Source organism: Protopterus annectens, chromosome 2.part2 (assembly GCF_019279795.1).
Source record: "Protopterus annectens isolate FY-2018-M chromosome 2.part2, PAN1.0, whole genome shotgun sequence".
Classification (NCBI taxonomy): Eukaryota; Metazoa; Chordata; order Ceratodontiformes; family Protopteridae; genus Protopterus; species Protopterus annectens.
Window position 1 is genome coordinate 800877347 of NC_056730.1, and position 22563 is coordinate 800899909.

Genomic DNA, 22563 nt, shown 5'->3' on the forward strand with positions numbered 1-22563 from the left:
GCTCTCAGATCATGTGGTCCAGGCAGATATGACCCTAGCCCTGAGTAGCATCCTGACTTCGCCCAGAATTATACCACAGTATAAGGACAAAATGATTGACTTCAACAATTGGCTAAGCTTTTGGTGTCATTCAAAGGGGATCCAGTATCTGCCTGCCTGGCAAGACATGATCGATAAACCATGATGTTTTGCCAGATATCTGCACCTGTCACCCCTGGGATTCAGGTTACTGGCTAAAGCTCTTGCCAGCCATATAGTGCCTTTTTTTAGGCAAGGTTCAAAGGACAAAACCATCAGCATAACAGATACAAGCATGCAAAATCTGAAGGTAATGCTACTCAATGCTAGACGTCTAAACCTCAAAATGCACTCTCTCGAGGTACTCCTAAAAGTGGAGAACATCGATATCTGTGCAGTAACTGAGACCTGGTTTAAGGCTCCAGAGAACACGCCTGCAATACCAGGCTACAACTCTTACCACACTCTTCAGCCACCAAACCAAGACCAAAACACTAAAGGTGGAGGAGTGTCCATATTCACCAAGGATATTCACACCTCCAGGCTAGTTGCCCAACACAATGCATCTGAAATTCTCCAGGTGCAACTAACACTAGATAAGACTGCAATCCAAGTTGAGGCTTGCTGCAGATCCCCCACCATGCCCCAAGATTCTCACTACACCTTTCTAAACATACTGGGAAATTATTGAGATACAACCAAACACCCTAATACTGGGTGATTTCAACTACCCTGCCATTAACTGGGAAAACTACTCTGGTACCAACACCTTTTCCCACCGGTTCTTGGAATTCATAATTTCCAATGCCCTGGATCAACTAATCCATTGTCCCACCAGGGGCTCCAATATCCTAGACCTGGTCATTACCAACATGTGAGATAGATGCTCCACACCAGTGGTCACCCCCTCATTGGTCATGTCTGACCATAAGCAAATCACCCTTGACATCCACATCCCACGCCCACCCCCCAGTAAGGAAACCTCCGTAAAAAATTTCTCCAAAGCCAACTTCATGCTACTCAAGTCAGAAGTGACAAACTTCATGCACCCATGCAAATGGGATCTGAAAGCTCGACTGCTGAATCCTACACTAAGGCACTGTATGAGCACATCCACTCATGCATGAATCGTGCCATCCCAAATAGAACCAAGATGCTCTCCTTCAAAAAAAGGAAGCCAATCTGGTGGTCCCCTTCCATAAAAAAACTATACAACAGAAGGAAAAAACTGTTGCAGAAAAGAGGAAAATCCCAGGATGCAAAAAACTCCCTTATCAGCCACAGTAAGAAGCTGAGATCCCTCATAAAATCTTCAAAAGCTAGTTATGAAAATAAAATTGCCAAAGATTCCAAAGACAACCACAAGGCATTCTATAGTTATGTCAAGAATCTAAATGGCAATGTTCAGATCTGCTCTGAGCTACAACAGAATGGCATTAAATATACTGATCCCAAGAATATTGCCAATATCCTGGCAGAGCAATTTAGTGCCAACTTCACCCCCCTCTCACCCCTTAAAGGACCCATCTCAATACCAAAAGATTGCCAAAATCCGGTAATCGTGGCCACACAGGTAGAAACTGTACTCTCCAAAGCTAAGAATACAGCATCCATGGGAACAGATGACATCCCGGGCTGTGTACCATATGAACTACAAAATTAACTGGCACTTCACCTAAGTGTCATGTTTAGTCATAGCCTCACCTCAGGATTCATGGCCACTGAGTAGCACACAGCTACAGTTATCTCACTCCACAAGGGGGGATCCACCTTGGATCCCTGGAACTACCATCCCATCAGTCTGATAAGCCTGATATGCAAGGGCATGGAATGCATTATCATGGAACTTATAAACAAAGACATTGGCAACCTTCAAACACTGGACTCCACCAAGTTTGGGTTCATAAAAGGCCTATCCTGTCTCCTGAACCTGATTGACTTCCTCAAATCAGTCTCCAGAGCTATGGATGAGGGTAAGGTGGTCCACGCAGCCTTATCTGGACCTCGCCAAGACCTTCGACACCATCCCCCACTCTGGAATTATAGATAAACTTACTAAGCTGGGCATAAATCCTTACGTCACTCAATGGGTTGCCAACTGGCTTACTGACAGAACCCAGACTGTAAAAGTAGTCGACTTCAAATCCAGTTCCAGACAAGTGACAAGTGGAGTACCTCAGGGTTCAGTCCTGGGACCGCCCTTGTTTGGCATCTACTTTTCTGAAGTACAGGCCAACACTAAGAGATTCTGGCTAACAAAGTTCGCAGATGACTGCAAACTGGGAGCCATTATTGAATCCCTAAATGATGTGGATATTCTACAAAAGGGCCTTACAGAAACAGATGCTTGGTGCCAGAGCCATGGTCTCAAAGCTTAATGCTAAGAAATGTATAGTTATCCCCTTTGGGAAAAAAAACATGTACCCATGAATTACCACATAGGTGGCAGTACACTAAACACCAAAAGTGTGATGAGAGACTTAGGGACACAGGTGAACAGTGGTCTCACCTTCGATAACCACATCACCACAGCAGTCAGGAAATCCTTCTATGTGACACACCTCATCACTAAAGGCTTTTCATCCAGAAAAAAGGAAGTCATTGCCCCACTGTACTCATCCCTCATTAGACCCATTATAGAGTATAATGCCCCATTTGGTGTGTACCTCACAAGATATCTGCAACAGCTGGAAAGGCTGCAGAAATATCTCACTAAAAGAATCACAGGCCTAAAGCAGATGCCATATGCTGACCATCTAAAAAAAACTCCAGCTATACTCTGGCATATCTTCTACTCAGAGGCGATCTCTGCTTAACATACAAGGTCATGTCAAACTCTGAGCTTTTGGACATGCTCCACTGAAAGAAATCCCAATCCCTCAAAGCCACATGCTCCAGGGATCTAAACCTTGTCATCACAATGAACAAAACATGCTGGTGGAATAGGTTCCTGACCCAGAGACTCCCCATACTCTGGAGTAGACTGCCCATACATGTCAAGCAAAACACCTCCTTGGCCCTCTTCAAAAGGAACCTTGATGATTGGATGGGAGATGGGAAATTCACCCCGGGGATCATGTCAGTCGCCCTGCTAGACAGGGGTCCAGGGAAGTAAATATTGTGGGAAGAAATATCCAGGGAATTGTTATGGCTAGGCTTGTATAGGCCCTAGGGTCGATAGCCTAGTATCAACCTATGAACATATGAACCTAATCATCTGAAATGTAAATTCAGACTACCAGAAGTTATTTATGTAGGTCATTTATTTACCAGTGCAGGCTTACAACCAGATGCTTCCAAACAAGCAGCCATTCTTGAGATGCCAGCCCCGGACAATTTCCCAGCCTTACAGCATTTTCTTGGCATGGTTAATTACTTGGGCAAATTCACCCCTGACTTTAGTGAGTTATCAACACCTTTAAGAGAGCTAACTTGCAAATATGTTGCCTTGTCATGGTTGGAAAAGCACCAGACAGCATTTGGTAACCTCAAACAGCAAATTTCCAACCCTCCTACATTAACTCATTACATCCAAGTGATGCCTCCAGGTGCATCTGCAGTTAAATCATACTGATGCCTCTGGGCATCAAATATTGCTTCTTCATATTTGCACCAATGATTCCAAAACCATACTATGTACAAGGATAAAAAGTATCAAGAAACACAGGTACCGGAGTGAAACAAGGCTGTTTAAAATCAGAAATCATCCAATCCACAGCGAAGCAAATCAATACACTTTTAACGGTTTTATTCAAAACTCATAATAGACAGTGGTAAGCACTTTCACCCGACAGGGCTTCATCAGGTCATATATACTCACTAAAACTGCTTGTTTATATAAGAGAAAAGGTGCCAAATCCAAAGCAGCTAGATTATTTAAAATGACAGCATCCCTTTCACTATAAACAAATATAAAAATAAAACATGCATATAAAATTTATATAATACACAGAAAAATACACAAAAATAAAACATACACACACACACACACACACACACACATATATATATATATATATATATATATAAATATAAATATATATATATATATATATATATATATATATATATATATATATATATATATATTATATACATTGCCTCTCTCCACAAATACACATAACACATCAGCAATCTCAGAAACGATCACAGGTGCTGAAACATGTGTATTAAAAAACAGTAAAATATAAAATAAAATAAAATGAAATAATATAAACCCACTCAAAAAATCCTACCTAAGCCCTGTAGACTTCAAAAAGGGTTTAAGGGGGACCTTGTTATTGAGACCTGGGTATTGATCAGTCCTGGGTCTGATAATCCATCTAGCTTCCTGGAATTCAGTCCGATTCCTTATGTCACCACCTCTAGAGTTAGGGGACACTACCTCATTGGCTCTGAACCTAAACACATGAGTATCGTCTTATCCTAAAACATGTTTGGATAGTGCATTAACAGTGGATCTTATCCTAATCTAAGTGCTCACGTATCCTATCCCTGAATTTTTTGTCTGTCTTGCCAACATAAAATACTTCACATGCCGTACAGCTAGCAAAATAGACCACATGTTCAGATAAACAGTTTGCAAAGACGTTAAACTCATATCTAGTACCATTTGATGGATGTATAAAGCTAACTCTAGAATTCATAAACTGACAAAAATTACATTGATTACAAGGAAATGTCCCTACAACATTGCGTTTCTCATCACATTTGGGGTAATGCAACAATTTCTTCAAATTAGATCTATTCTTATAAACAAACCGTAGAGTATCTCCTACAACCTCTCTAATTTTAGAATCCACTGTCAACACTTCCCAGTGTGACCTAATCACATCTTTGACATTTCCAACATCCTTAGTATAAAACAGGGGTATCCTAACACTATTAACTCCAACATGTCCGCTGGAGAACACTGTCTCACCTTGATTCATCACAACCTCCACTAAATCTGAAAAATAAGGGGTGGCTACTCCTTCTCTCAAGGTGGATAAACCCCTCATCCCCTTCTCATTTTCCTCACTCTTATAAGCCCTTGCCTTGAACCTCTCACACAAATCATTTAATTCAGAATTGAAGCCTACTTGGGAGGGATTGTATTGGGATATCCTCAAAGCTTGGCCTCTGAAAACATTCCCAAATACATATCCAGGATGCATGCTATGTCTGTGTAGAAGTGCATTGCAATGGCATGACTTGCTGTACACTCCAGTATTCACCAACCCATTGCCTAGCCTCTCTACATATACATCCAAGAAAGAGATCCATGTACCCGAGAACTCATAACTAAACTCAAAACTTGGGATAAGCCATTCGCTTTGTCAAAAAATGCAGTCAACTAACTCATCCACGGTCCCTGTCCAGATGAAAAAAATTCCCACCCACCCCCAGGGGTCCTACTATTATATTATTTACCCACACCCTTTCCTCCTCCCATAACTCTCAGGCTACCTTACCATTGTCCACACACCCCATTCATCCTTCTCTAACCACTCCCTATTCTCTCCTACCACACCCTCCAATTTTTGTTCTTCCCTATCCACAACTACCATACACCCATACCTACAACAAGACACCTAACTAATAATCCATCCAAATGTATAAACTATCAATCCAAACACACTTACACTTTCACCTGTTACTTCTACTACTTATTCTACCACCATTACTTTTAGCCTACATACTTAACTCCTATGAACACTCATTATATCCACACCTTCATAACCCCAATAAGCTAATTACCTCTTCTTCCCTATCAGCACTCTCAAAACATGTAAACATAACATCTACATCCAGCTATCTACTGTCAAGATTTCATAGAATACTCCACATTAGGTACTACAATCATAATCCCAGAAAATCTCCACATCTATACAGAAGATTCCCAACTCTAGCCTTCCTAATACAATTCCACTCATTAAAAGATGGAGATATCCACCCAAATCCTGGCCCAATAACACTTCCTACCACACAACTCCACAATCCCAATCAATTCAACACTCATTCCCTTACTCAACCAACAAACTCTCTCTTCATAGCCCACCTCAACATATGTAGCATTAATAATAAAGTCTCACAACTCTCTTAGAAGTCTACTCTTTCGACATTCTTTGTTTAACAGAAACCTGGTTAAAGCCTGTAACTAAAGACAATGAAATCACCCCACCCGGATATAATATATTTAGATCTGACCATGTAGCAAAGAAGGGCGGGGGAATTGCTATCCTGTTTAAATAAGGTCTACAGATCACCACATATGACCTTAAACCACCTGTAGATTCTACTGCTGAAATTCTTATTTCCAAACTTCAACTCAACACTTTCAAATCCATCTATATTATCTGTATCTATCTACCTCCTGGCAATAACAATGCCACCATAGAAGATATCCTCTGCTGGCTATCACAAAACCTGCCCCAAGAAACCATTATCCTAGGTGATTTTAACATAGATTGGAAGTGCTGTTGCAGCAGCCACCCTACCACCCACATTAACCTATTTGGTTTCTCTCAAATCATTACCTCCCCTACCAGGATAAACAAGCCCAATAAGAAAGAAAGTACCTTGGATTGGATTCTTATAAATAATCATCCCCCCACATATGAATCTGGAACCCTCCCTGATGATATTAGTGACCACTCACTTACCTACATTATCAGGCATAAGACCAGTGTCTCCATTCCAGCCACTTTCAGGTTTATTAGGTCCAAGAAAAACTTTAACCCTGATCTCTTTCAAAGTGAACTAAGAGCATGCAATTGGTCTCCCTTAAAACACCTCCCATTGGAGGAAGCTGTTAAATACTTTAATTCCAAATTCCTAACCATTCTAGATAACCATGCACCAAACTGCTCTATTAGAGTCAAAACTAAATCTGCCCCATGGCTGTCAAAAGAAACCAAACAAAAAATCTGCCTCAGAAATAAATACTGGGCCAAATGGCGTATGACAAAAAACTCTGCTAACCATCAAAACTTTAGACAACAGAGAAATGACACTAAGAAAGCTATACTGTCTGATAAAAGAAACTACTACTTACAGTTCCAGCAAACTAAACATAATAACCCACAAAAAGTCTGGGCAAGTATTAACCAACTACTACACCCAGGTCAATCCATTACACCTAACCCACAAGGCACAGACCAGGAGAACCCAAAGCACACTGCCAATGCCTTTAATACCTTTTTCACTGAGGCCATTCAAACACTTGCCAGTCACCTGTCAGCTAATAATTTTACTTTACCTATCTCTAACACAACTCCACCCCCTCCATTTCTCTTCCAACCTGTCCCTACAACATATATTCTTTACCTTATCAAAAAACTTAAACCTTGCTCTCCTTCAGCAGACCAATTACCAGCTGAATATCTATAGAAATCAGCCAAATCCATTGCCTATCCCATTTCCATTCTAATTAACAGAACCATTAGTGAAGGACACATCCCAAACATCTGGAAAGTCTCCCATATTATCCCCCTTCATAAAGATGGAAACTCTACTGAATTCTCCAACTACCGTCCCATAGCCCTACTTTCCCTTTTGGCAAAACTAATAGAAAAATGCATCCATAAGCAACTGTTAGACCACCTAATCCAAAATAACTTACTTTCCAGCTGTCAACATGGTTTCAGACCTTCCCACAGCACTACTACTGCCCTCCTTTCCTTTACTGACTGTATTAACAAAAAACAAAATGCCAATATGCTTTCCTCAGCACTATTTATCGATCTGTCCAAGGCATTTGATATGGTTAATCACCAAATACTTATAAATATCCTCAAATCCCTGTCACTAGATACACTCACTATTAAATTGTTCCAATCCTATTTAGATAACAGACAACAGGCAGTACTTTGGCACAACACTCTATCTACCCACATGCCCATTAACATTGGCGTCCCTCAAGGGTCCATATTAGGTCCTCTTCTTTTCTCCATATTTATCAATGACCTTCATCTAGCAATCCCCCAAGCTACATGCATTCAATACGCCGATGATTCTACACTTATATGCACAGCCACATCCACTTCTAAACTTCACTCCCTTACCCAAGAAGTATTTAATACAGTAGAACAATGGTTTACACAACTTTGGCTTCTGTTGAACCCCAAAAAAACTAAACTCCTCCTTTTCAATCCTACTCGTAAGACCATCCCAATAGATTTCTCAGTTACATCCACTAATGGTACTCCCATATCACCTGACCCAACTACCAAACTACTTGGTATTAACATAGACAACAATCTTAACTTTGACACCCATATCAACAATACTATAAAAACCGTTAACAAAAATCTAGGCTCTCTCTACAGAGTCAAACCCTTCCTTTCACCAACAGACAGAATAACTATTGCTTATATCCATCTAATCTCTACACTCCTCTATGCCTCACCCATATTTACTAATTTATCTAAAAATAACCTCACCAAACTGGAAAGCTCCTACAATAACATTGCCAGGTTTGCTACTGGCAACCCATTTAGAACCCACCTCTGCTATAATCTTAAGCAGCTTGGATGGCTAGAAATTCAGAATCTGCTTAAATTCCACCAACTAACCATTGCCCATAAGACTCTTTACCAATCTTCCAGTACTCCTATACTAACTACCCTCATCATTCCCTATAAGAATCTGAAATCCTTGCGCTCATTACACAAACTTCTTGTAAACATCTCTAAATCTAATAACAGGGATGGGGACTCTCTTTACAGTAATACTGTTGGAAAATCCTGGAACCTTCTCCCCAGTGAACTTTCCTCAGTTTCCTCCATGTCTCTTTTCAAAAACAGACTGAAACTTTTCCTAAGAACACACTGGCTATGCCCTTGTACTAAACCTGACTAATCATTTTTCTACTTTTTCTACTCATAATAGGCACTGCCTGCCCACTACTTCCCTACAACTAGTTCTACTTTCCTTACTTGCCACATTACCTTTTTCCTATGCCTTACCCTTCTTTTCATCCCCTAAGTTTACTTATAGTGTGACAACTCTTTATTTATTTAATTACACAATATGCCTCTTTTATTGTGACTTTCTGTATTCTACCTATAATTTGCACTGTACCTGCCTACTGCACTGCAAAGTATTTCTGCCCTCTCTGTAATTTTTGCATTGTATTTGCCTTTGGCACTGTGAAGTATTTCTGTCCTCTTTCATTTTTTCTGGATTAACGTCTAATGTTCTTTGTAAATATAAATGTATTATTTCCTCTTATCCCAGACCTTATCTCCCAGACTATAGTATATTATTAGACCTGTATTTTTAGTATTGGACCTGAATTTTGAAATGGGAGGTATTTAGACTTCTATGATAATTTCTGTATTAACCTGTAACATAATTGTATGTAAAAATGTTTTTGTTATTTTTTGCAAGGAGCTTATCTCCCCAGGCCTCTACTGAAAATGGACATGTATCCAGTTAGACTAGCCCGGTCAACAAATGTAAAATAAAATAAAATAAATTAAAAAAAAGGTCATCTACAAAGCGTCTGTAGAAAGGGACCTTTAGGTGGAAGTCATCCAATTTAAATAGGCACTCCACCTCTCAAGCTGCCATAAACAGGTTGGCGTAGCTATTGGCACATGAAGAGCCCATAGCTACGCCATCCCTTTGCAAATAACACTGTGAATCAAAGCAAAAAATGTTGATACACAAAGATGGCACTAGGCCTCCTATGATGCCTATTGTATCAGGTAGAGAGTGATCTACTGAGCCCTTTTCCATTTATGATGAAAGGTTTTTATTTCCAGTTGTACATGTTAAGGGATACAAAACAGTTTTTGTTGGATTTGTATGCATATATGAAGGAAGTACCTGTGGATTCCACCTATTTTATGGTTACCATGGATGTCCAGTCACTTTTTACAGTGATTCCCAATGGAGAAGAGATCCAGAGGGTCCATGACTATCTTAGATGTTATACTCAGTTGAGTGGTCCTGTTATGGATCTCCTGGTTTTGTTTTTGGAGGTTGTGTTGGAGAAAAACATTTTTTGCTTTGATTCACAGTGTTATTTGCAAAGGGATGGTGTAGCTATGGGCACTTCATCTGCCAATAGCTACGCCAACTTGTTTATGGCAGCTTGAGAAATGGAGTGCCTATTTAAATTGGATGACTTCCACCTAAAGGTCCCTTTCTATAGATGCTTTGTAGATGACCTTTTTTCTTCTGAACAGGGACCGTGGATGAGTTGACTGCATTTTTTGACAAAGTGAATGGTTTATCCCAAGTTTTAAAGTTTAGTTATGAGTTCTGAGGAACATGGATCTCTTTCTTGGATGCATATGTAGAGTGGTTGGCAATGGTTTGGTGAATACTGGAGTGTACAGGAACTCATGCCATTGTAATGCACTTCTACACAGACATAGCATGCATCCTGGATATGTATTTGGGAATGTTGTCAGAGGCCAAGCTATGAGGATATCCCGGAACAATCCCTCCCAAGTGGGCTTCGATTCTGAATTAAATGATTTGTGAGAGAGGCTCAAGGCAAGGGCTTATAAGAGTGAAGAAACTGAGAAGGGGATGAGGGGTTTATCCACCTTGAGAGAAGGAGTAGCCACCCCTTATTTTTCAGATTTAGTGGAGGTTGCGACGAATCAAGGTGAGACAGTGTTCTCCAGGAGACATGTTGGAGTTAATAGTGTTAGGATGCTGTTTTATGCTAAGGATGTTGGAAATGTCAAGCATGTGATTAGGTCACACTGGGAAGTGTTGACAGTGGATCCTAACATTAGAGAGGTTGTAGGAGATACTCCACAGTTTGTTTATAAGAATAGATCTAATTTGAAGAAATCGTTGTGTTAACCCAAATGTGATGAGAGGGATGAGAAACGTGGTGTTGCAGGGACAGTTCCTTTTAATCAGTGTAATTTTTGTCACTTTATGGATTCTAGAGGTAGCTTTATACATCCATCAAATGGTACTAGATATAGGTTCATAGGTTCATAGGTTCATACTAGGCTATCTGCCCGAGGGCATTTACAAGCCTAGCCCATCGTTTTGTGGCTTACGCCACCCCTTTAGTATGGGGAACTATACCCATTATTTTGCTGTGCCTCTGTCGAGCAGTGACACTGAGGTAATCCCTGGGGTATATCTGCGATCTCCCATCCATTGGTCAAGATTTCTCTTGAACAAGGCCAGCGAGGTGCTCTGCCTCACATGTACCGGGATTTTGTTCCACAGCATAGGGAGTCTTTGGGTGATGAATCTATCCCTCCAGCATGTCCTATTAATAGCCGTGTCAAGGTTTAAGTCTCCGCCTTGTGGCTCTGATGGATCTAGATTTTTGAGGTGAAGCATATTCATCAAATCTGGGTTTGACATGGCCTTGTATGTTAGGCAAAGGTCACCTCTGAGCAATGGCGACTGAATAGAGCTGGAGTTCTTTCAGTCGGGCAGCATAGGACAGATTTTTGAGACCCTTTATCCTTTTGGTGAGGAACTTTGTGGCCTCTCCAGCTGCTGCAAGTGTCGGGTCAGATACATTCAATGGGGCATTGTACTCAATCATTGGTCTGATGAGTGATGAGTAAAGGGAGACTATGACCTCCCTTGATCTAGATGAGAATCCCTTCATGATAAGGTGGGCAATGTAGAAGGTCTTCCTAACTACTTTAGCTACATGGGTGTCGAATGACAGACTACTATCAACCTGGGTCCCCAGGTCCCTGATAACTTCTTCTGTGCTCAGTGGATTTCCACCTATTTGGTAGCTAGTAACCTTGTTTTTCCCAAGGGTATGACTATGCATTTTTGGCATTTAACTTTAGGCCGTGGCTCTGGCACCAGTTATCCGTTTCTGTGAGACCCTTCTGAAGGATATCTGTGTCAGATGTGTTTCTACTATGGCCAGTTTGCAGTCATCTGCAAACTTTGTCAGCCATAACCCTCCTGTGTTTGCTTGTACTTGGAAAAGTAGATGCCAAACAAGAGTGGGCCCAGGACTGAGCCCTGTGGGACACCACTTGTGACAGGCTTTGAGTCTGACATGGCGCCAGCAGCTCTGACCCTGTGGGTCCTGTCACTCAGCCAGTTTGCAACCCATCTTGTGATGTATGGGTTGACATTTAAGCTGATGAGTTTTTCAATGATACCCGAATGGGGTATTGTATCGAAGGCCTTAGCCAGATCGAGGTAGGCTGTATGGACTGCCTTTCCCTCATCAATGGCTTTGGTGACTGTTTCGAAAAAGTCAACCAAGTTTAAAAGGCATGATCTGCCTTTGACAAAGCCAAACTGGGTTGGATCCAAAGTCTGCAAATTCCCTATATGAGTTTAATGTCTTTGCAAACTGTTTATCTGAACATGTGGTCTATCTTGCTAGCTGTATGGCATGTGAAGTATTTTATGTTGGCAAGACAGAAAATTCAGAAGTAGGATACGTGAGAACTTTTATCAGATTAGGATAAGATCCACTGTTAATGCACTATCCAAACATGTTTTAGGAGAAGACGATACTCATGTGTTTAGGTTCAGAGGTAGTGTCTCCTAACTCTAAATGTGGTGACATAAGGAATTGGAGGGAAACCCAGGAAGCTAGATAGATTATCAGACTTGGGGCTGATCAATACCCAGGTCTCAATGACAAGGTCACCCTTAAACCCTTTTTAAAGTCTAGAGGACTTAGGTAGGATTTTTTGAGTGGGCTTATATTATTTCATTTTATTTTATTTTATATTTTACTGTTTTTTATACACATGTTTCAGCACCTGTGATCGTTTCTGATGTGTTATGTGTATATGTGCAGAGAGGCAATGTATATATATATATATATATATATATATATATATATATATATATATATATATATATATATATTTGTATTTTTCTGTATATTATATACATTTTATATGCATGTTTTATTTTTATGTTTGTTTATACTGAAAGGGATGCTGTCATTTTAAATAATCTAGCTGCTTTGGATTTGCCGCCTTTTTTCTTATATAAACAAGCAGTTTTAGTGAGTATATATGGTCTGATGAAGCCCTGTCAGGTGAAAGCACTTACCACTGTCTGTTATGAGTTTTGAATAAAACAGTTAAAAGTGGATTGATTTGCTTTGTTGTGGATTGGATGATTTCTGATTTTAACAGCCTTGTTTCGCTCCAGTACTTGTGTTTCTTGATAGTTTTTATCCTTGGATTGTGTGGGGTATATGGAGCATTTACTCCTTGGGAGGTGACATTTCTTGGTGATACTATGTAGAAGGTTTTAAATGATTTCATCTTTAAGCTTACACAAATGCAAACTCAACTGCATTAATATTTGATTTCTGTCTAGTACAGGTAAATAGATGTTAGTTGTTTTGATGATATTAATTTATTTTGATATAATTTTCAATTTTTCTAAATATCTCAACCAACACAGGCAGAATTTCTTAGCCTTATATGAAAGCTCCCAGCTAGATGAATAAAATGCTGCTGAAAGTATGTGTGTAACTTGAGTGGTTGCTGAAATATTGCAAGTTGTTTACAAAATACTACAAATGTAATAGTCACTGCATTTACTGTGAATTATAAAATTCAGTTTAAGACCTAGAATCTAAAGAATATTACCACTATAAAAACAGTTTGTGATGAAGAGTTTGCCATTTATACTGCTTTCATAACCACTATGGTTCCAGAGATATGGACATTTGCTTGAAATGTGAGAACATAATTTGATTATGTCAAAAGGCTTAAGTTCCGCCCATTGGAAGTTACAAGGCAAACTTGCAGAGCTCCATTATAGTGAATGAGTTAAGGTACTATGATGTCCACAAACCAGTAGTTCTTTTTTGTGATGCTTCAAAGTTTGATCTTGGTGCAGTTATTCTTCAAGAGGGGAGACCTGTTGCCTATGCATCTAGAACTCTTACCCAAACTGAGATGCAGTATGCTCAAACTGAGAAGGAACTTTTAGCAATTGTGTTTGCATGTTCGAAGTTCCATGATTATATTTATGGCTGAGCTATCCAAATTGAAACTGATCATCAACCTCTAGTCACTATTTTAAAGAAGCCTATGCATTCAGCTCCAGCAAGACTACAAAGAATGATGCTCAGATTACAAAATTATAATTTCAAAAGGGTCTATACAAAAGGCAAACTTCTTTATCTGACTGATACCTTATCCATATCATCTAGAAATATCACAGAACAGCTTGATAGAGGGAATTTTGAATTTGATGTCATAGAAGTGAGTAGTTTTTCTACCATGTAACTTGGTGAGCTGAGAGATCATACAAAGACTAATCCAATTTTGCAAAAACTCAACCAACCACTTCATCAATGTTGGATGGCCATCAAAGCAATCCTGTGTACAGCCAGAAGTGCAACCTTACTTTCCATACAGAGATGAGATGCTGATGGAATATGGCATCACTTTCAAAACTCCTTAAGTTATTGTTCCTACTTCCTTGCAAAATGAATGCATTCAGCTTTTGCATCATGGCCACCCAGGTTCTGACTCTGCCAAAAGAAGAGTGAGAGGACTAGAATTTTGGTCTTCTCTATCAAAGGACATTTATAAAGTGCTTTCTTCTTGTTTAGTATGTAATAGTAGTAAGCTGCATTTGCAAAAAGAGCCACTTCAGCTAAGTCATATTCCTGAACTATCTTGGTCAACAGTAGCCACTGACATATCTGAGTGGAACAATCAGCATTACTTAATGTTGGTAGACTCTTATTTGAACTGGTTTGAAATTGATTTGCTACCTAACCTAACATCCATTGCTGTTATTACTAAGATGAAACATCATTTCACAGTCCATGGTAGTCCACACAAAGTTATTTCTGACAATGGTACCCAGTTTACCAGTCAATTGTTTCAGAGATTTGCAAAAGAGCGGGACTTTATCCATGTTACTAGTAGCCCAGAATACCCACAATCAAATGGCCTTGCTGAGCATGCAGTATAGAGTGCAAAGCAATTACTTAAGAGGTCAAAGCATGACAATACTGATATCTTCTTGAATTTACTTAATGTCAGAAATATACCCTCTGACAATCTACTTGGTTCGCCTGCTGAGAGACTTCTATCTAGGCAAACCAGAACAGCCTTGCCTATCAGTTCTAGTTTATTGTTGCCTAATGCTAAAAACAACAGAGCAATCAACGCCCAACTTTTTAAAAAGCACTCTTCTCATAAGTCCAGCTATGATAAAATAAGCAGCTTTCTTCATCCGTTAAAAGAAAGAGACAGTGAGGATGCAAACAGGGAAAGGTTTTGATCGAATTGGTCAAATGAGAGGTATATGTGCCAAGCTGATATCCTACTTCATGGAATCTGAGGGTATAGAATACAGGAGAAACCACAGGCATCTTCTTCCTGTAGCAGAAACAAAATCGCAGCATTGTACCTGTGATACAGACTCTAAATCTCAGAGAAACTCTGGCAGTGTTCATACCGAAGAACATGTATCAGTATCCATTCCCATTCCTGATGATGTCCCAGTTGTCTCCAAAGTTGAACATTCCTTGAAGACAGTCCCTGTTGCTAGATCCAATTCTGACTTTTATGTTACATGATCAAGTCACATTTCTAGACCTAGTGTAAAATGCACAGCAATCTGTACATGATTGTTTTATATGTGTCTGATTTCGTATGATTGCATGTTAAAGAATTAGTTCTGTATAACTTAATGTCAATAGATCATTTCTGTATAATTGCATGTCATTGAATATTCTCATTTCATGTATGAGCTATTTCTCAAAGAGAGAGTATGTAGAACAGAGCATGTGTATGTACCTTTAAGAAGCATTTCCAGATGTAGGTACGTGCATATAAATAGTGAGCATGTGCAGGCAGTACTGCCATTTTGAGAGAGCAACCAAAGTGTTAACATGTATGGGTGTGCTAGGCAGTCTGTTTAGAAGTTTATTTAAGTTTAAGTTACAAAGCCTCATTCCTGATGTGTTTGTGTGTGCTTGAATTGAACCCACAACTATTCGTCTGTTTTATCCTGACCAGATATGTGACACTATGCATCTTTTTTGTGTGTTTCCCAACTCACATAGACCAGGCAAATGCTTCCTGCCATGAAATGAATAAACCCAGTCCTCCTAATGTACAAAATAGTAGAAGAGACCTTACAAGTTCAATGCTACTACAAACTAATAAAGCAACTAGCTGGGAATTCCTTGCTGAAGGTGATTTCAAGACAGTCTTACAGCAGTAACAGTCAGAGGAAGTGCAGCTTTGCCTGGATGGCACTGAATACAAGTAAAACCCTTCTGGAACATAGGCTAGGATGCCAAGTTTTGCTGAGCTCTGAGAAGAATGAACAGAAGGCAATATGTACCAAAGGAGGTTTATGCAACAGCAATACTGGTTTGCTGAATGGGTACTCAGTATTATTAATCTATGGAAAACAATGGGTGGGAAGAGTACTTAAATAGCTTATACAACAGCCAACAACAATGAATGGGTATAGGGAGAGAACACAGGCTATGATGCCAAGCTTTCCTGAGCTCTGAGAAAGAGGGTAGAGACTAGTGAGAAACTTTCAAAATCAGATTACCATTACGGGTGGAGGCCGGAGATACAGTCTTATAAAACCATAACAGGAAAATAGTAAGAGGGTTTTGAAAAAATAATTCAATGAAAACACAGGCCAGCTAGAGACGGATCAAATCAAATAAAACCAATATCTGAGTTCTTTCAGAAACTTTAGATCAATGTCTCAGTTGGGGATGGGGCAAACACAAAGAACAGGGAGAACAGAAAGACACTGGAATGCAACGTTAAGCATTTAAATGATAGGAAGAATACAAACCTGTAGGACAAAAACGGAAATATCTACGACTGTAAAAGCACTGAACCACAAATCCTTGAAAAACAATAGTCTCAGTACTGCGATTTGACTGACAGTTTAAGGCACCAGACTATGCAGAAATTTACTAGCAACATTGATAATGGAAAAAATGCAGTAATACATTATTAAATAAGGCTAAAGTCTGGCAGTAGCTCGCAGTTCTGCCACAACTTTGAATGATACTACAAGACAAAGGTCCAGCAAGGTTTAAAATAAAAACATCTAGCTTTTACAACTAATTCTACTTTTGGGTATAGATGTGCAGAAGAAATATAATATTCCTACAAATGCAAATTAAGCTATAAGACTAGGGTCCCAGAACAAACTAAACAATGAAAATAGATAACTTTTTTTGGCTAAAACATGGAGAAAAAAAAAAACAAAGGTGCAAAGATGTATCACCACACAGATCACTATAGCTGTAACCTAATATTGAAATAGAATTAAAATAAAAGTTTTTTTTCTTTTTCCTTTTTGATGAAAAGCTTGTTACTGATTGTTCAGAGCTTTCTATACCTCTCCAAGTCTTGCATAAAAGGCATTTTTTTCTCTTTCCTTTTAGATGGAAAGTTATTATCTGAAGTGCAAGGCTTTCCACATCTCTTCAAGTCTTGCATAAAAGCTAATAAGCTACCAATTAACTTTCTTCACATCCCCATCATCCTATACACCAATACGGGTATTTACAGATCTAGTCTTTCACCCCCAATGAAAAGTGGATAATTGGAAAGCCATATAAAATATTGCATGCTATCTGTAAGTATTAATCAGATAAGTTTATAAAAGGTTGGGAGAACAAAACAGAAATGCAAATTATAGAATGACAAGGGGAAGCAATCTGTAAGGCTTCCAAGTACATAAAACAGTCTTGTGTTGGTTTATGACTGACTGTGCAGTTGCCTGATAAGAGAAGATTTATTTTGATTCATATTTTATTTTTACCACTGTTTTTCACTGTTTGTAAGAAGAAAGGGATAGCTTGTAGAGAAGAAAATTTACTTTGATTTATATTTTGTTGTTTTACCTCTAATTTTTAATGTTTGTTGTTAGGAAGGGATACATTTTAGACAAGTACTCCCAAGGGGCCTAGTCATCAGTAAATCCACACAGACTGCAGACAAGATTATGCAGGGTTTATCTGAAACAATCCTGTGTTTGTTTGTAATTTACTGAGCTTCTCTATTAAAAAGAGGCGCGACTGTGAATGATAATGAGCAGAAGCTATTGCAGATGATGTAAAGAAATTCCACCTTTTCTGTGACTTTCATAAATGGCATAGTAAGAGCAATGACTTTATTGTACTTAATATGATATTCAGTTGTGCATTGTTTGTGTGATTTTTCCTCAAAGAAGTTGATTTAAAATCTGTTTGAATTCTGTGGTAACATATTTTGATTATCCTTTTATTTTAGAATTCCTTATTCATTTGCTACTGGAAATAGATTCCTTAAATGAGTAAGCCATTAATGATTTGCTAAAGCACAAGTATCTTGTACAGTGTACTACATGGTATGTATATTTAAAGGTAGCACCTGAAAACACTAGTGCTCTATGTTCCTCATGTCAAAAGGTGAATTATTTGCTTAGCATTATTAGTAGTAAATCCAGACTTATTGATGATGATTGTATTCATGCAAGTGGCACAGCTTGGAGTACTTTTGTTGCATATATTAATGATTGGACTGATGACATAAATAATTTTATGGAAAGAGTAAATAGAACAAACTTAGGAATGGACGTGTCTATTGTCAGTAAAGGTCATTCAATTCCCCATTGAACAAGATAATACCACTGACAACTTTGGAATTCCGGATACAAGTATTAAACAATCTGAGGATTCAGAACATAACAAAGAAAATAAAAAAAGAAACAAAGATCACAACAGATAATAAGGAAAAAAATAAACTGTTTAATGTCTAGAATGCAAAGAGAATACACAGTAAAAAGGATGCTGCTTTGTTATGTAACACACAGATTACAGGGAATGATAACATTTTTCTACTAGAAAACATTCAGTCTATAGAAAAAGGCATTGTTTTTCCAAAAGGGAATGTAGAAAAAAGAGGCAAGGGGTAGGTGAAAAAGAAGAAATCAAAATTGAATGTGGAAAGACTGAAAAACATTACTATAAGAAAAAAGTGGAGGAAAACAGAAAGTGAAAACATGCTTCAAGCAGTGGATGTAAAAAGCCAACTGGATGAGAACTGTATGCCTGCAAATTTAATAAGCAATGAAAACAGTTGGATTAAAAAGACTAATGGTGATGAATATCATTCCTCTCTAACAGTTGATAGAGAAGATACTATTGAATTAGGATCTGAAGATTCTTAAGATCTGGTCAGAAAAGATATTCTTGTGAATGGAGATTCAGTTATTAGGGGAACTGATACTTACATTTGCAGGGAAGATGATAAACATTGAATAGTGTTATGCTTGCCAGGAGCAAAACAGAGGATATGAGAAAGAACTTAGAATGTCTTAATGTTAGGAAGTATGGATCTGTTTTTATTAATGTTGGTACAAATGATCTCATCCACAAGGACTCTGACTGTTGTTAGGAAACTGACAGCCCTCTTAGACTGCAGAGCTTATACAGGTGTTAGGACACATTTTTCACAAATGAGCTATAGAAAGAAGAATCAGATCATGTGAATGAAAAGATTTTTGGGGGTAAATACCTATTTGAAAAAATGTCCCTTCTTAAAAAATGGGAATTTGTAGGGCAATTCAAGCCTAATGCTGGGCACACATGTCAAGACAGGATGTTGTGCACTTGTCAATATCATGGAAAGTAATTTTTGCAGCAGATATTTTGCAATATTTGACAAATACAAGGCATGATTTTTGCCAGGTCAACAATTTAACTGTTTATAGTTAGCAACATTTGGTACATCTCTGATAGTTGTTAATGCTAGAAGCATTAATAATATATTGAAACATTTGCTATGATCCCACAAGACTAATGTTGTTATTGTTTGTTTAACATTGTTAAAGAACAAAGACTGGAAACCAGCCCTGTCAGGATACAAATGTTTTTACTGTAACAGACATTCTGTCAAAAAAATCAGGTGGAGGTGTTATGATAGGTATTAAAGATTGTTCTGAGATATATAATTAGTACATGTTCAATGATAATGCCAATACTGTAGATTTTGTAACTGTGACAATAAATACAACCCTAGAACATGTAACAACTGTGGGGGTATATAGACCACCAAAGTCAAGTGCTGATGACCAAGAGAAATTCGTACACTTCTTGCATGAAACACAATAGGGAATAATAATAGTGGGTGGGGACTTAAATTTACCAGAAACAGACTGGAATAATATTGATGCAACAAATGTAGTCAGCAAATTATTTACAATGCAGGTTCAAGAACAAGAATTCCTTCAGATTGTAAAAAAAGCCTACCAGAGAAGAGAACATACTCGACATTATCTGTGTTGCTAAAGAAATCACTGTTACTTCATGGCAAGTTTTATCACATTAGTCTGCAGTGATCATGGGGTTATTAAGGTTAATTTCTTGCTAGATAATTCTGCCAAACTGTAATCTAAATCAATGCACAGAAGATCAATAACAGATTAGAGAATGGAGCAAATTGTACATCAGCACCCTGACTGGAGAATGAACGTTCTCTGGCATAGTACCAATGCACAAGTAATGCCCACTGAAAAATGAGTCCATCACTTCACATCATCATATCAAGCTGCCATGGATCTCGGACTGGAAAAACCTAATGGCTGCCATTATTTTACACTCACTAAGTAGTTCTTCTGCTATTTAGTGAATGTAAAATGTAAAAAAAATAAAATAAAAAGAAAATTAAAAGTGTGTGTGTTGTGTATTTGTGCATGTGAGTGAAAGCGACTTTGATTGAGCCATTATTTTAGAGTTGCTAATCCTCGCTTTTGCTGTTTAGCAAGTGTAAGAAAAAATAAATGAAACCAAAAAAGTGTGTGTGTGTGTGCATGTATGTGTATGTGTGTTTGTTTCTGTCTGTGTGTGTGAGTGAATGTATGCATGAAAGCAGAAGTGACTGTGTGTGTGTGTGTGTGTGTGTGTGTGTGTGTGTGTGTGTGTGTGTGTGTGTGTGTGTGTGTCTGTGTGTGTGTGTGTGTGAGAGAGAGAGAGAGAGAGAGAATGACCAGAGAGAGTGATCGAGTGATCCCTTGCAGCAGCACTTAGGGGGAATGCAAACCTCTTGATATACCTCTTAACTGTCTTTCAGAGAATGTCCAGATTTTTGCCTCATATTTTTGGTGTGTTCCTCATAAAAGTTTTAGCTTTTTTGCCAAATCAGTGAGAATTGAAGTCAGAGAATAAAGGCAGACATTTGCGTTGTAGACTTCATACCCTTCAGAAAATTCATGCTAATGCAACGCCTTGATATCTTTGGGCCTTTGTTCCCCCTTTATTTATGTTTTGTCCAGATTTCATCTGATAAGAGGTCTTAGCTCAACATATCTGGATTAGCATAAAATAAACGGGTGGACAAAGGCTCAAAATAGGAACATATTTTAAATGATCCTGTTATAAAATCACAGCATTACTTGAACATTAGGATTTGTGCCAGCTTGCATTTACTGAAGCAGAGGTATGTGTGTGGGAAAACATGCATTTGGACGCACGACCAAATGTTGATCCATCGTAATTCTGAACCGTAATGTCAAAACTCGCAGGCGTGAATGCTCATATTGTCACACTCAATGTAGAATTCTAAATTCCTGATCGCACAACAGCCGCAACAAGTGCTACCTTGGGTTGAGAGGGGAATAGTAGCCTGGCTGGTGTTCGTTAAACCCGGGTTCGGCATCTGCAGAGTCGACATCGGCCATTCATTCAAATGCATGTATACCGTGTGTGTGTGTGTGTGTGTGTGTGTGTGTGTGTGTGTGTGTGTGTGTGTGTGTGTGTGTGTGTGTGTGTGTGTGTGTGTGTGTGTGTGTGTGTGTATGTGTGTGAGACTGACCACTGGCACCAGTAGTAAAGAGGTTGCATACCTCTCTACCTTTCAGTTAAAGAAATCTGGATTAATAAAATAAGGGGGAAAAAAGGCTCAAAAATAGGAAGAGATTTTAATTATTGTTCTGATAAAAGTTGTTTAAATAATATTTATGTTAGAATTAATTTTTATAAACAAAATAAAAGTCTGAAACTCAAATATATGTCATTATTTAGTGACATCAATCCCTAATAACTGGCAAGAAACCAAACATTTTAGAAGTAAGGAACCAAAAAATAAAGTAAATACCTTGACATTTTTCAAAGTGTTATATTTTGGATGTAAAAATGCTTCCTCAAACACCATTAACATGTGTTACACCAACTTTGAAATATTAGGCATAGGAACTATTTTACATAAAAAAATGTATATAAAAATAATATAGTACTAAAAAAAGTAAGTAAAACACAACAATTTTACAGATACCTCATTTTAAGTGCAATAATGCCCTCTAGGGTGTTTAATGTGTAATTAACACCATTCCAGAGATATACAGGCCTGATGCCGCCCCCTAGAGTTATTTGTACATTAACACACACCCTGTCAGGCATTATTGCTTGCTTATATGAAAGCAAAACAGTCACTATGTAAAACTAATTGGAGTGATACATTCAGTGGAAAAAACTGCAGAAGGAATGTTACAAGGTTTGAAAGAGAAATTTTTGAATGTGAAATGTCAGAACAATGTTTAACATCAGGATCAAGGCACAGAACATCAAAATGATATATTTCCATAAAAGAA